The sequence below is a fragment of the Pinus tabuliformis genome, chromosome 7 (genome assembly GCF_031772625.1).
Source record: "Pinus tabuliformis cultivar Carrire ecotype Pingquan chromosome 7, CPIR1, whole genome shotgun sequence".
NCBI classification, from domain to species: domain Eukaryota; kingdom Viridiplantae; phylum Streptophyta; class Pinopsida; order Pinales; family Pinaceae; genus Pinus; species Pinus tabuliformis.
Genome location: NC_142293.1, coordinates 1,276,811,317 through 1,276,828,097, shown reverse-complemented (window position 1 = coordinate 1,276,828,097; position 16,781 = coordinate 1,276,811,317).

Genomic DNA, 16,781 nt, shown 5'->3' with positions numbered 1-16,781 from the left:
AACTCTATAAAAAGAAATCTCATATATCCTCTAAATGAATCGATTTTGACATTTTTGCTATAACTTCATTTCTACAAAGTTTTAGATTCTAAAATTAAAACCCATTTGATTCAAAATCCTCATGAACTTCGTGACCAAATTTGTGATATTGTTTCACTATATTTTCAGAGATATGATCTGTGGAATTTAGGGTTATTGCAAGCTCCCGAATTTCATTTCAAAGAAGTGACCTTGGGAAAATCATCATAACTCTCTCTTTGAGAAGACGATTGGAATTCTGTAATAGGTGGTGGATAGTGCACGGACTATAGTTTTTTGTGTATAAATTTCATCCGAAGGAGGAAAGAATGACACATGGCTTGTCGTACAAGTTTCCTCTACTGAACTAGTCCATAATGAGGTCATTGTGAGAGATTCAGCATAACTTTGTCTTGAAGAGTCCCAATCGGGTCCGACCTATGGCATTGGAAAGAAGACTTAGATGTTTTTTGCAAGACGGAAGATCACATGTTGGGGATCTGAAATCACAGAGGTATATCAGATTAAATATCATGCTCCTACAAGGGAAGAAAAACTAGATCAAGTGTTGTCAAGGGGTGCAAAGGACCAGACTTTATAGGGCAGCAATGAGCAAGGTGCAGCAAAGTGTTGCAGCAAAGGTAAGCTATAGGTAAGTATATTTTGTATATGCATGTTCATCTCTTAATTTCATTAGGTTCTTTGTATTCTAATTTTTTGTTTTTGTTTAGCACTAACATGTGCTCTACAAGATGAGATAAGTTTTGCTATTATCATGTCATAGGTATTTCCTTGAAGACTTTTTATAGGTATTATATATTCATCAAGAGAAGATTCAATGCATAATATAAATTTCTAAAGAATTAGAAAGGGTAGCATGACAAGAGCAACAATCAAGGTGCATAACAGTAGCAAGAAGTTTACCACATGAAGTCTTCAAGTGGGTAGCACTGCATACAGACATTGTAAAAGTATCATTGTACAGAGTCATTGTAAAAGCATCTTCGTAAAAGTTGTACAAGTGTCTATCTGCCAAGAGTTGAAGACGCAATGTCTGGAGGTATAGGATCATCATTAGGTGGTTGTGTCACAGTTGGGGTTATGGTCTAGTGTGTATTCTTCTTCTACAACATTCTATATCATTGTAAAGTGGACCATTTTCCCTTGTACGAGAGTCCATTCTTCTATTATTATTCTATAGGGTGGTAGGGTGGTTCTAGGCTGGTGCATGAAGTCACTGACAGGTTCAAGCCTATGAAAACTTTAGGGTGGTAGGGTGGTTCTAGGGTGAGTTGTAGCTCAGTAGGTGTTGGGGTATCCGTTCAGTTGACTACTAAAGAATCACGGGCATTGGAGTGTCCATCCAATGGGAGCTAGAGAAGAATGATTTTCTAGATTCTAGGAAGTTGGGGCTTTCTTTTCAATTGGAGTTGAAGATTAAAGAATTATTAGAAAAGAATTCAGTTGTTTTTGACTCAAACGGGGTTTTCCACCTAAAATTTGTGTGCCTCATGTGTTCTTTTATTCATTGTTGTTACTGCATAAACATTAATGATAATTGAAGATTAACTAATGCTCTGAAAATATTTAAAAGTGTTAATTGCTAAGGAATATTGATTCACCCCCCCTCTCAGTATCAGTCGGTCTTAACTCCCCCATGAAGTTATTAGCAATAACTAGGGGCTAGCTTATAAGACTATTTTTTATTATAAACTCCGCTATATCAATTAATTGTCATACAAATTTTCATTCATTTGAATATTTGTTTTTCTACAGGAAACGTTGGTTCCCTATATTCTTTTCTTATAACCAATCAAATATTTTTTTTGAATATTTAGCAAGTTATACCATCACATATTCTTCTATTCATTCACTTTAAATCAATTAAATGTAGCTAGACACATAGAAGCCCTTTCATCTAGTTCAGTAATTGTTAAGGCTTAAGAACATGTTTTAAATATTTGATATCATTGTTCATCCATAAAATTTAAAAGAAAAAAAATATTTTAGATGCTCTGGCATGCCTAACTAACCTAGAGTCATCCCAGGGGACAACATCATATTGGCATCACTGTCAGGGAGTGAAAATTGTGTTATTTTCCTTGGGAAAATGATTAAATTTTTTTCTTGAAGGTGAATAAAGAAATTGTAGGTTCAAAATAATTCACGTGGTGAATCCACTTGACCAAGTTGGCTCCTTCAAAACATATCAGATCTCACTCTGGCTCTCAAATTATATCTCCTTTATCTGATCCTGAGAGACTGGTGAGAGAGGCCTCGTTTAGAAGGAGACTTGGAGCTTGTGCTTCTTCTTCTATACCATTACAACCTCAAGATATTCCAGCTTCTGATCCCTTCACCTTTGTTTCATCCCAATTAGATTTGGCTGATCTAACACCTAGGGTTTTCGAGCTTTTATCTAAAGGAGTTGATCTGCAGTCAGCTCTGTTAGTCCAATCTTTGGAATCTTACAAACTTCCTGAAATATTTTCAGATTCTCCCAAGTCAGAGGAAAAACTAGATGTACATTTACCAGAGCTAAAACCAACTGATTTTATCTCACCAACTCATTATATATTCCCATCCAGTTCTGCCCAACCTGAAGAAACCTTCTCTGTATATCCAAACCCACTTCTTCAAAGTAAATAGCAGGTTGAAACAGAAGTTCAGAAGTTAGTAATAAAAACACCTTTGAAAACTTTTAGATCTCCTCCACTTTACCATTCTCCTCCTCCCACTTTTACACCTCCATCTTCAACCACTGCCTCACCACTTGCTTCATCATCCTCCACTACATCATCTCTTACCACTTTTACTGAATCATCTTCTTCTTCATCTTCAGATATGGCATTTCAACCTATAGTTCAAGATATGCCACCTTACATCTTCCCAACCAGTTAAACAATTTTCCTCCTGGGTATTTGAAAAAGATGCCCAGGTATAATGGTGAATCTAGCCCGATTGCAGAAGATCATCTAGCTACATTTTTATATTTTTCAGATAATATGAATATAGAGCATGAGTATGTTTATATGTGTTTATTTGTTTAGTCTTTAGAGGGAAATGTTAGCATATGGTTCAGGTAATTGAGGGTTGTTTCAATTCATTCATGGAATGATTTAAAATATATATTCAAGAATCAGTGGGGTGTAAAAAGGGATGCAGTTTACTTCCTTATTCTGTTTGAATAACTTGAAAGGTACCATGGAGAACCTATGGAATATTTCACTAAACAATTAAATAAAATCTACCACAAAATGCCCCTTGATAGTAAACCTCCTATTGCAGCCTTTGATGATGACTTTGTAGTCATGCTGAGGGAAAGGATATCTCCCACCCTTCAAGACATGCAAACTAATGTTATTGAAGTTGAGGCTAACAGACCAACTTCATCTAAACTCAAAGCTAAAGCTGAAAAGGTTGAAAGAAAAATCAAGTCGAAAGAGGAAGGATCCTCCTCAAAGTCCAAAAATGATGATAAAAAAATAGACGAGATAACATATTTACTTAGAAACTTATCTAATAGAATTTATAAGATTTAAACTCAGCCTAGAACCATACAACAAACTGTTGTTAGACCACAGAACCAGTTTAAAAGAGCCCCCCAAACTCGAATTTTACAGAGTCCTAACACTAATCAACAAATCCAACCTCCTCTGATGATTGATGACCAACAACCAGATGATATTGGTCCTCTAATTTTTTAATACATAAATAATTTTGATTCTACATATGTACATAGTGTTATTGTTCCTCACCCTTCAAATTAGTCTTCCCAAAATCAAGAAGACAATCAAATTTCTAAATTACAAGCCTTCTATGAATTCCTAATTGGTGAATTAAATAGAACATATGATCTTAGACCTAGGGAAGGACTTGGTAGATCTCCAAAGGGCCCCATACAAAATGAACCTCACATAAAATCTGTTGAAACCCAGACAACTATCATTCAACCCTTAAATCAAATAGGTGAAACAAGTCAAATTGATAAAATTATTTTGACAACCTTTAATGTTGAAAGAGAACTAGAAAGGGTTAAAATACTAATTCCCCTAGTTGAACTGTCAAAAATTCTAGGGTATAAGAACCAATTTTAAAAATGGATTTCATCATCGAGTGTGGATGCTGAAGGGGATGTGATAAGCCTGCAGGATGAAAAACCCTCAGTAGTTTCTGGTCCTAGTTCTGACATGATAGATGAGAATGTACCACCGTTTTGTGTGACTGAAAATTCATGATTTCCTGCTATATAGCTGTATGCTATATTTTAGAGCTTCCCGTAATCGAATGCCTAAAGTGATCATGGACCAATTGCAATTAGAAGTCACTAGAACTTATCATGATCTTGACACTTTTGACCCCAAGAAATTTCCTTGTCTTGGACTCATTAAAGATTTGGTGGTAACCTTAGCTTAGATCCCTGTCAAAAGTGTGGTTTTAGACATAGCATTCACTAACATTCCTCCGAAATTTGGCATGCTGCTTTCAAGATCTTGTTGTGCTAAACTAGAAAGGAGCCTACAAATGGATATGTCTTATGCCACAATCCTAGTTTATGGGGGTGAACATCTCAGGTTGTATACAGAAGTCAAATTTATGAACACTGTTTGTAGAGATGATTAGGCTAGGAATCATCCTATTTGTGATGTTTATCAAGACTTTGGGGTTTTGAACTATCTGTAAATAATTCACAAAATACTCAACCAACTATCAAAGATATTGTTAATCAACCTAAAAGCATTGAAACAGATATTTGGAGAATGTACTTTGATGGTTCTTGCTCAAAGGAAGGAGCAGGAGCTGGAATTGTATTAATTTCTCCACATAAAGAAAACATTACCCAATCATACAAAATTGAATTTGAGGTAACCAATAATGTAGCAAAGTATGAATATTTTCTACTAGGATTGGACTAAGAAAGAAGTCTTAAGGTACAGAACTTAAGTGTATACAGTGATTCTGAACTTATTGTCAGACAAGTTAGGAATCAGTGTCAAACCAAATGCCCAAGGTTGACATCTTATAGGAATGAATTTTGGGATTTAATTGAAAATTTCTTTTCATCATTCACTATTACTATTATTCCTAGAGATCAAAACATGCATGTAGATTCCCTAGTTGTTTTTGCAAGTTCCTTTAAAATACTTGATAAGATGCTTGTCCACTATCAAATTCAACTCAAGTATAAACCATCTATTCATGAAAATCTTAAGTACTGGAAAATTTTTGATGATGACGAGTAACTAAAATCCTTTTTGCAAGTCATAGATGGATTTTCAAACATGCAAATTGTTATGAAACCAGCTCACAAAAAGATAGAAAAGAGAGATCCACGCCTTAGAATTCAGCCTCTTCGAGGGGGAAACCTCCTTTACATTACATAAATGAACAATTCTTGGATGATACAAATGACAAAACCTCCTTTCTATATATAGGAGTCTAAGGAGTCACAATATAATCTAGCCAACCTAACAATAATAATATAAAGCCACAAAAATAACAATAGAGGGATTCTATGGGGCACAGAAGTAACAATATGGGGGTAATAGGGGCACAACAATATAAATAAGGGGTATAACTACAATAGTAATGGGGTAATCACTAGTAGTATAGGGGCCTAACATGCCCCTCTCCTTCAAAAAGCGTTGTCCTCAACGCTTGAGTAGTTCTTGATGCTTCTGTATAAAATTCTTGTCCTCCCATGTGGAATCTTCAGCGGGTAAGTTCTTCCACTTGATGAGATACTCTGAAATTGATCGATTTCATAGCTGTTGGGTTCTTGTTTCTGTGACTGCTCCAGGTTCCAATATGATTTTTCCTTCCTTTTCAATATCTGGCAATATTGTTTGAATTGGGATCTTTTGCAAGTTTTGAATAAGTGTCCATACTTCTTTGTCCTTCTTCCATTCATCCCTTGCTTCATTTATCCAATCTGGTTGGATAATAGAAATAGCACAAAAAATTGCTTCCACATCCTCATCCTTGAAGAGTCTTCCCATTTGGTAAGGTCGCCATTTTTTAAGTGCATGTAGTATTGCCAACGTTTCCTTCTCATAAATAGCTTGCTTTAGATGTAGCAGTAAAAATACCCAATCGCTTACATTAAAACATTTTTCACTATGATGTTGATCTACCTGTTGTTTCATTTGATTTTGCACCGAAGTGGTGCTATCCCTTAAAAGTTGGAGAACTTGTTGTTGATGCTCGATGTGATCTTTCACTGCTTGAACCTTTTTCTTCTTGATATGTCCTTCTATCTTTAGATTTTGAGGAGTGGTAATTTCTTCCAATCCTTTACAAGATATGGTCGGATTCATTTCTTGATGCTCGATGTGATCTTTCACTTCTTGAACATTTTTCTTCTTGATATGTCCTTCTGTCTCGCTAGTTTGAGGAGTGGTAATTCCGACCAGTGAATTACAAGATATGGTTGGATTCATTTCTTCTTTCTTGATGTGATCTTTCACTTCTTGCACCTTTTTCTTCTTGATATTTCCTTCCATCTTGAGCGTTTTATGAGTGGTCATTCTTGCCAATAGTTTACAAGATATGTTCTGATTCATTTCTTCTTTCTCTGGGGTCGGGTCCTGGAATATATCCTCTTCTTTTGATGTTTCTTGATCATTTTCTTCCTCCTCTTCATACTCTATGTAAAATAATTTCTTCTCTGCACACTTATGACCTTTAGTGCATTTTCTATCACAATTGTAACAAAGCCCTTTTTCTCTTTTTCCTTCCAATTGTTGTGGTGTAACTCTTGTACGTTGTGGAAGGCTAGGAGGAACAACACGTCCATCTTTATAGTTGTGAGGGGTAGACTTCCTTGTTGCCATAATTTTACTTTCAAATATGTCACAAAGCCCTTTTACTCTTTCCAATTGTTGTGGTGTTGCTCTAAAGAAGGTGTTGCTTTTTCTATCCTCATAATGTGCTATCATTTCCTCCATGAGAATTGACCACGTAACAAGTTTTTTACGAGAACAAAGCCCTTTATACCATAAAAATTGATCCGGTTCTAAATATGAAGATGCAATACATACCTTTTTTAATAGTGGTACACCATGTAGATCAAAATATTGCTCCATCTGAAGTATCCAATTTACCGGATCCTTGCCATCAAACTTCCTCATCTTGCTTTTTCTTGATTTTAGGACCTCGAACTTGAAACGACTGTAACTCTGTACTTGCAAATATTTAAGTTCTGAAATTGCTACCTGTAGTATCCCTCTATGTCCTCTTTCCAATGCCACCAGTCTGATCCAAATTGGATTCCCCAAAAAATAGTTATGCACAATCTCCCAAGATGACCTGATTATAGACCTTTCCAGAATAGAGAACTTGTATGAAGTGCCACATGTCAATTTTTCGACCTATGGATCTGAAAAATGTATACAAAAAACTACAGTCCGTCCTCTTTCTATACCTTCTTACGAAATTTTAATCTGATCCTCAGAGAGAAAGTTATGAAGATTTTCCCCAGGTCACTTGTTTTGAATGTAATTCAGGAGTCCGCAAAAAGGCCAACTTCCTCAGATCATATCTCCGAAAATATCATGCAAAAATCTCTGAAATTCGGAACCAAGGTTCAGCGCGATTTCTTCTCAAATGGGTTTTTGTTGTGACTTCTGAAACGTCACAGAAAAAAAGTTATAGCGAAAATGCCGCAATGACCTGTTTGGAGCAGCGAAACCCTAGAATCCAATGCTCTAATACCAAATGTTATGAAACCAACTCACAAAAAGATAGAAAAGAGAGATCCACGCCTTAGAATTCAGCCTCTTCGAAGGGGCAGCCTCCTTTACATTACATAAATGAACAATTCTTGGATGATACAAATGACAAAACCTCCTTTCTATATATAGGAGTCTAAGGAGTCACAATATAATCTAGCCGACCTAACAATAATAATATAAAGCCACAAAAATAAAATAGAGGGATTCTATGGGGCACAGAAGTAACAATATGGGGGTAATAGGGGCACAACAGTATAAATAAGGGGTATAACTACAATAGTAATGGGGTAATCACTAGTAGTATAGGGGCCTAACACAAATTGAGGAAGAACCACTCGATAATGTTGAAATTGGTATTGAAGGTCAAACACCACAATTTGATTCTACAATTGTTGATCATAACATTATCCAACTCTCTAACAATTTTATTCTGAAAGGGTTAATCCCTCTTGAGAAGCTCTTTGATCATAATGATGTTCCCAAAAATACACTTTTTGATTCACATCATGAAAATATTCAAATTTATAACATTGGAAGTTCTAAAGAGATCAGAAACGTTAAAATTTCTGCATCCCTGTCAATGGAAGCTAAAAACGAATATTTAGCCCTCCTAAAATCCCAGAAAGATTTTTTTTTCCTGGTCACACTACGAATTTAAAACCTATGATACATCTCTTATTGAACACAAAACTACATTAAAACTAGAAGAAAAACCTTTCAAACAAAAATTGAGGAGAATTAATCTTGTACTTCTTCCTGTAATTGTAAAAGAACTAAGGAAGTTACTAAATGCTAAAATAATACTTCCATTAAGATATTTAGATTGGGTAGACAATCTAGTTCCCGTGAGGAAAAAGAATAGTGAAATTAGATTATGTGTAGATTTTAGGAATCTGAATAAATCTTCCGTGAACGACAATTATCCATTACCTAAGATAGATCAATTACTTCATAAAGTTTCACAAGCCCAAAGAATTTCCATGTTATATGGTTTCTCCAGATATAGCCAGATTATGGTTAGTCCACAAGATAGAGAAAAAACTGCATTTACAACTCCATGGGGCACATTCATGTATAATCAGATGCCTCTTGGGTTAACTAATGATGGAGAAACATTTCAACGTCTTATGGATCTTGCATTTGTAGGTAAGATCAATAAATTTTTTTTTATCTATTTAGATGATTTAACTGTCTTTTCCAACTCTGATGAAAAGCATTTGAAGCATTCAAGAAAGGTTTTTGAGAGGTGCAGAAAATTTGGGATTTCTCTTAATCCCAAGAAGTTTTTGTTTGCACTTCAAGAAGGAAAAATTCTTGGCCACATCATTTACAAATAAGGAGTAGTGACTGATCCTAAAAGAGTCTCAACAATTCAGGTACTCATATTACCAAGGAACAAGAAGGAAGTTCAAGCTTTCCTTAGAAAAATTAATTTTTTAAGAAGATTTATCCCTAACTATGCATAAATAGTTAAGGAAATAACAGATATGCTGGAAAAGAATCATGAAATCAAATGGAATTTTCCTTCTAGGTATGCATTTGATCAGATTAAGAAGGCCATTGCAGAAGCTCCCATCTTAGCCAGTCTAGATTACTCCCAACCTTTTTGTGTCTTTTTTTTTTGCTTCTGAAACCACATAAGACATGGGAGGACTCAACCAACATAAGACACGGGAAGACCCGGTCTTTTTCCCTCGCAGAACATGTGGACAAGTTGAACCATGACATATGTATTAAGGAAGCCTGTGTTATTGCTAAGATTGCGCCTTTTCATCATCAGAAATTTAGGGAAGCCATAGAAATCAAAAAAGTCTGAGCAATCTCAATAGGGATGACGACTGGAAATTAGTAGTTGTTGGATCCCTGCCCTTTCATGCTAGCCACCCCCTTGTGTTTTCATTTCATTATTATTATCTCTGGTCCTTTCACCCTCATCCTCTGGTTGGTTTTTCTATTTCTTCTCTTTGATTTTTATTCTGTAATTTATTTATTCATTTTAATCTTAAATTTTCTAACTTAAAATTAAGAATTAGTTGTTTTTTGGTTCTAAAAATTATTTTTGACATAATATAATAATAATCTTTTTGTCCTAATCATAGATAAATAAGATTATAATAAGATAAACCTATTAAACATGTTGTACCTTCAGTAAAATAAATAAAATTTCTGAGTTTAGACTTCTGTGATCCATATTAATCTTAGAAAATTATTTTGGAAAAAATCACATAGGAGCAATTTCGTCGATGCGTTTCGAACCATCCAGTGTGGTTCATCTTCAGGACAAGATGATGAATCAGATCCAGGCATTGAAATAAATAGACAAAGAGAACAACTAACTAGCCGTTAGAAAAAATAGCTAGTTTGACTAAGTTATTTATTTTCTATTTTATTTCTATTTTTTATTTTAATTTGTTTAATTTTAACTAAAAATGATTTTAATTATTATTAATATTGTTATTATTATTTATTTATATTTTTTTCATAGTTAAAATGTTGTAATAAAATAAATAAATAAAATGTATAAAAATGAATAATAATTATAAAAACAAAATAACGAATTTAGCCCTTTATTAATATTAATTATTATTATAATATAGATGTTATTTATCTAATAAAATCATAATATAGATATTATTTAATTTTATTATTATTATATAGATATTAATTTACATTAATATCTATATTATTTATTTATTATTATCTATATATACATATATATATCTATATATATATATATATATATATATATATATATATATATATATATATATATATATATATATATATATATATATATATATATATATATGAGATGAGGGCAGGGATCCAACACCTGTTGATGCTCCAACCATCATTTCTGTTAAGATTAATGGGCCTTTTTTAAATTTCTAAGGCCTCTCTGAATTTATGATGATAAAAATGGTCAACCCTAGCTATGATTTTAGCATCTTCTATACATATGAGATGATTGGTATTTTCTACATGTTCTGCCAAGGCTTAGGAGCGAGACCTCCCATGTTTGATGTCCGCAGCATGTTCACAAATCCTCTGATTTATGGATCGATCAGTCTCTCCAATGTAAGGAGTCCCACACGAACAAGGAATAATATAAACTCCCTTCACATCCTTGGGGTTAACCGAGTCCTTGACAGAATGAAGAGAACTTCGAGTAGTGCGAAGGGGTCTGAAAGAATAAGGAATATTATATTTCTTCAAGATCTTTGTGATTTTGTCCATGGTCCCCTGAATAAAAGAAATATGAACCCCATAAATTCAATCCTTGGGATTGATCCTCTTCTTAGGTCCTCTTTCCGCATTATGGAAAGCTCTCAGACCTTGGGATTTGTTATAACCATTCTTTTTAAAGACATTAAGGAGGTGGGCCATTTTCATCATCAATATGATTATCATCAGAAACTCGTAAAGCCCTAGTGGCTAAGGTGTTGAGAACACCTAGTTTCTGGGCCGAGAAATGATGGGAATTTGCATGAAGATATGGCTCTGTGTGAATTTTATTTCAAAAAACTTGGGAGAGAAAGAACCATCCTCCTTTTTTGAAATGAGAACATCAAGGAAAGGAAGGCTACCATCAACCTCAATTTCCATGGTGAACATTATGGAATCTAACTAATTGTTAAGGTGATGGAAAAATAACTCCAACTTCTCTTTACCATGAGACCAAACAGTACACGTGTCATCCACAAACCTTTTCCACAATGTAGGTTGGAAAAGTGTCGATGACAAGGCTTTGGATTCAAAGAATTCCATAAAGATATTGGCAACCACAGGGGAAAGGGGGGAACCCATAGCAACACCATAGGTTTGTTCATAAAATTCTCCCTCAAAACTAAAGAAAGTAGAGGTAAGGCAAATCTGAACTAAAAACGTAGTATCAGGATCCGTGATACAATTAACGATGTCAATGGCCTCATTAATAGGAATATTACTGAATAATGAGACCACATTGAAACTAACTAACATATCACTTGGATCAATTCTAATATCCTTTAGAAGAGGCTAAAGTCATAGCTAGGGTTGATCATTTTCATCATCGTAACTTCAGAGAGGCCTTAGAAATTGAAAAAAGGTCGATTAATCTTTACAAAGACGATGGTTGGAGCATCAGCAGGTGTTGAATCCCTACCCTGATCTCTTTTATATATATATATATATATATATATATATATATATATATAATCTATATTAAATAATACAGATATTAATTTAAATTAATATTAATAAAGGGCTAAATTCATTATTTTATTTTGTAAAATAAATAAAATTATAAATCTATTTAACTAACTAATTGATAATAATTATTTTTCCATAATTCTTCTTTGACTTTTATTTATATCCTAATAAAAAATTGCTACATAACTAATATAGTTAAAATTTTTACTAAACTAATAATTAAGTCAAATAACTAACTAATTAGGTCATCACTCATTTCTTTTTTCTTCTTATTATTTCATACAATAATATTAATATAAGTCTTTCAAAATATTTTTTGAAAATTTAAATAAGAAAAGTTTATTACTTAGTACTTAGTTTACTATCAACTTAGTTGTATACAAAAAATTCCATTTAATCAAAAAGAAATTAATATAATAAAACAGACTAATTAATTGAATAACTAATTATATTTTCCTTGGTCTCGTCTGGTTACCTAGTCTAATGTAGTCATTTCCTAGTCAAATGTAGCCATTCTTGGTGAAATATAATCGTTGGATGATCTTCTCTCCTTATTTATCCTATAGCCATGGTCTAGTTCTTCAATTTGACCTGACGATGAACCACACTTGTTGGTTCAAAACACGTCGACAAATTAATTATGATGTGATTTTCCTAGAAAAATCTTCTCAAAACCACATTAATTGTTGTTCTTTTGCAAAGGAACAAATATGGAGATGACCAACCCATTGCATTTTTAGCAAGGTTATGAGAGATGTTGAGCTAAAGTATGACATCATTGAAAAACAAGCCTACTCATTACTTCAAGCTCTGAAATCCTTTAGAGTCCATCTCCTCGACTCTTTTATCATTTCTTATGTGCCTAATAGTTTTGTCAAAACTGTTCTAACTCAGCTTGACACTAATGGAAGGAGAGGGAGATGGATAACTAAAATTTTAGAGTATGATCTCATCATCAAGACTACCAAACTAATAAAAGGTCAAGGCCTCACCAAGCTCCTTACTGAATCCAATTGAAAGATATTAGGAATAAATTATTTTTTTGACATCCTAGCTCAGAAGAATACATAAGAACCTTCTGCAACCCGTACACAAGAGAACCCACAAAAACCTTCTGAGAACCAAACTAAGAAGAATCCACAAGAACCTTCTAAGAGCCCAACTAAGAAGAATCCACAAGAACCTTCTGAAATCCCCACACAGGAGAATCCATAAGAACCTTCTACTTCATCTAAGACAATTTTGATTCACATTGATGAAAAAAATTGTTATCAGATTGGAACTTTGACATTGTGAACTTTCTTAAAGAATTTGAATATCCAACTTAATTTAGCAAAAATCAATGTAAAACACTGAAATTGAAAGTTGTTAAGTATTGTATTGTGAATGAAAATTTGTACTGGAAGGATCCTCTTAATATCCTTCAACGTTTCCTAACAAATAATGATATAGAAGGGATCATTGATGAATTTCATGCAAGAATTTATGGATTCCATTATGCCTGGAGGGCCACAACATACAAGATCCTAAGGGCAAGGTTTTATTGGCCTACTTCTTTTGCACAGATAGGAGCAAAGGTTAGGAGTTGTAAACAGTGCCAAATGTTTGCTGGAAAGTAGAGATTAGCAACTCTTCCATTGGTTCCAGTCTTAGTCCAAGCACCATTTTTCCAATGGGGAATGGATTTCATTGGTGAAATTCATCCTCCATCAAGCAATCAGCACAAATGGATATTAACTACTACAAACTACTTTACCAAGTGGGTAGAAGCCATTCTATCATAAATGAAACTGATACTGTTGTGATCAAGTTCATTGAAGAATATATATTGTCTAGATTTGAATCCCCTCAGCAAATAGTGACACATAATGTACAAGCATTCAAAAGTACAAAGATGATTGAGTTATGTGAGAAATATCAGATCTTGTTGCATCATTCTACACTATATTATGCATAGGGAAATGGACTAGTAAAGTCCTCAAATAAAAGCTTGGTTAAAGTAATAAGGAAAATATTAGAGGATCATAAAAGGAGTTGGGATATTCATCTTATTTATGCTCTTTGGGCCAACATGATTTCACCAAAAACTCAATACATAAATCCCTTTTTCATCTTGTTTATGGAAAAGAGGCAATATTTCCCACACATATAGCTTTCCCTGTTTTAACGTTTTTGCAAGAGTGAAATGAAGAAGTTGATGGCTTCTCTCAAAGAATAAATTAGATCATAGAATTGAATGAAGATGGAGATGAAGTACAATGCAAGCTCAAGAAATATCAAAGTAAAATTAAAAGCTTGTTTGATAGGAAAGCCAAGGAAAGAGATTCCAGGCAAGATGATTTGGTACTGAGATGGGATGCTATGAGAGAAGACAAAAGAAAACATGGAAAGTTTGAAAATGTTTGGTTGGGACCTTTTAGTATTGCTGAAGTCAAGGGTAATAACACTATATTCCTCATTTCCTGTCAATGGGAAGTAATTGAATCACTATATTCAGTATTGAGAGGTTTCCATTCATTCATCGTTGTATTATAGTGGAGAATTTTATTTTACATGCAATGTGTATTTGTTTCTACAAAAGATGACATTAGTCCGAGGAGAAGGAACATGGATCTGTAAGTTCTCTACCTAGTGTAGGAGGAAGCAGTCCCCATTTGGAGCCAATGTTGTAACATAATTTATTTTTGGTAAGTTTGTTGTTATTTTATAAAAGAGGGTATAAAAAAATAAAGGAAAAAATGAAATATGAAAAAATAGAAAAATCAAAAGAGATGAAATAGAACCCCATCCAAATAAAGTCAAAAATATTTGAATAAGTGTGCATGTTTAAAGTGGCACTTCATGAAAAATGCCATTTGTAATAATAAAGGCCTGCGTGCAGTTTGTTTTTATGGCATAGCCCTCTCTTCTGATCTGAATCAAACTATTTAATATTGATCAGATCGTTTAAATTTTTGTTATAGTCTAGAGAATTAATTCAATCAAGAAGTTTGATCTTGGTTGAAATTTATAAATTAGGTTAGATTAGGACAAATAAAAGGCCAAATATGCTTAAAAAGTGGCCTAAAATCATATAGATTAGGTTTAGAATGGTTGATTAGTTGATTAGTGATTGTATTAATTCTTATTATTGTCAATTACCCTATTTAAGTGGTGATTAATGATTGAAAAGGGTTATATGTAAATGTTTTTAATCAAGCTCATATACGAAAAAAATGCTTATCGGAAAGTGTTAATGGATGAACTCAAATCAACAGTTGAAGCATTTCCTGCCCAGATCAACAGTGGAGAAACGCTTCGCACCCCCAGCTATGAAACGAGTTAATGGTGAGCGGGGCTACGAAAAATGGTTTCTGCCCATGCAGGCCCCCCGCCTACCTGTTTCCCTCTCAACCTTTTGCACCACCCTCCTCCCCCCTTGCGCTCTAAACTACTTACTGCTACCCCCCCTTCCGAAATCTGCTATTCCCAGTCCCACCTCTTCTGATACCACCTCAGCATATGATCCTTTTGCACCACCTTCATCCAATATTTTGTGCCATGTGTCTGCCACTATTTTCATAATCGTTCCCGATAACCATTCCTGCTATCCATTGTCAAATAAATGCCTATTCCATTGTTGAATAAATGTTTTAATTGTTCCACTGTAAGTACTTATCTGTTGCTATAATCCTTTCCCGTTATGTCATTAATTTGCTGATTAGCCCATTATTAACGACTTCTGCTGTAACAAGAGCTTAAATTTTCCTATAAATACTCATTGTTCCCATTACAACTGGTTTTCTTACTATTATGATACTTCTAAATTATTCAATTTTCTTGCACATTTTCTATTGAGCCAACTATGCAACTTGAATCATTGTTCAAGCTATCTTTGTTGTTTTATCATATTGCCATTTCTGTCAAACATTATGGCTCCTAGGAAGAAGGAAAACCCTTCCACTGGTTCTTCTTCAACATAGGAAAACCCACAAACTCTTGATTCTCTTGACCTAGACCATATCCCATTAACCAACCAATACTTCAAAATTATAGATACCAATTGTGAATTTGACATGCTTGAATTGTACAACTGGCTCAGACAAACATACCTTGATTCAGAGGATGAAATAAACCTATGGGAATCATACCTTCCTATGTACATGTTTCCCAAAGCTCATTCTTTCCCTGATTTGGTTATTTGGTGTCAATCTAAGTATAATCCCTTGCAAAGAACAGTAGTGGCTTAGAATGGTGATATTCTGATAACCATCATTGCTAAAGCCATAAAAAAAATGCTTTTGATACTTGAGAGTGATTCCCTTAGATTTTTCTCCCCTGCAGCTCTGATTGACTTATATCATAAACTTACATTCCCTCAAAAAGCTCAGATCTTTGAGATTTTTCTCCCTAAAAACGCTGACCTTCCCAAGAAAAATCCTCCTTACTCAGCATCCATGTTTCCAAAGAGAGCCAAGGAAATTATTTCCCTCATTTCCTGTGTGGTAGGTTACCCATGAGATCAATGGGTAGATGAGGCTATCTTAGGATATTTTTCTACGTTTTCAAAGGAAAACAAGCCTACCTTCATTTATAACTACTATCAATTTTTGGCTGATGCTATGCATGAGCAGCTTATGAATATTACAGCTGAAGGAGTATTCAAATACTCTTCTGTCTTATTTCACATGTTTATTTTTCAGCAGGGAGACAAATTACCCATTTTTTTACACAAGCATGATGAGCAGCAAGAAGATCAATCAGTTATTCATTAGACCTCGTTGATCAGGTAGAACTCAACTCAGTTCAAATTTGCAGATTTCATAGACTGTTTCATTCACCCAATAGCACAACTTTTCA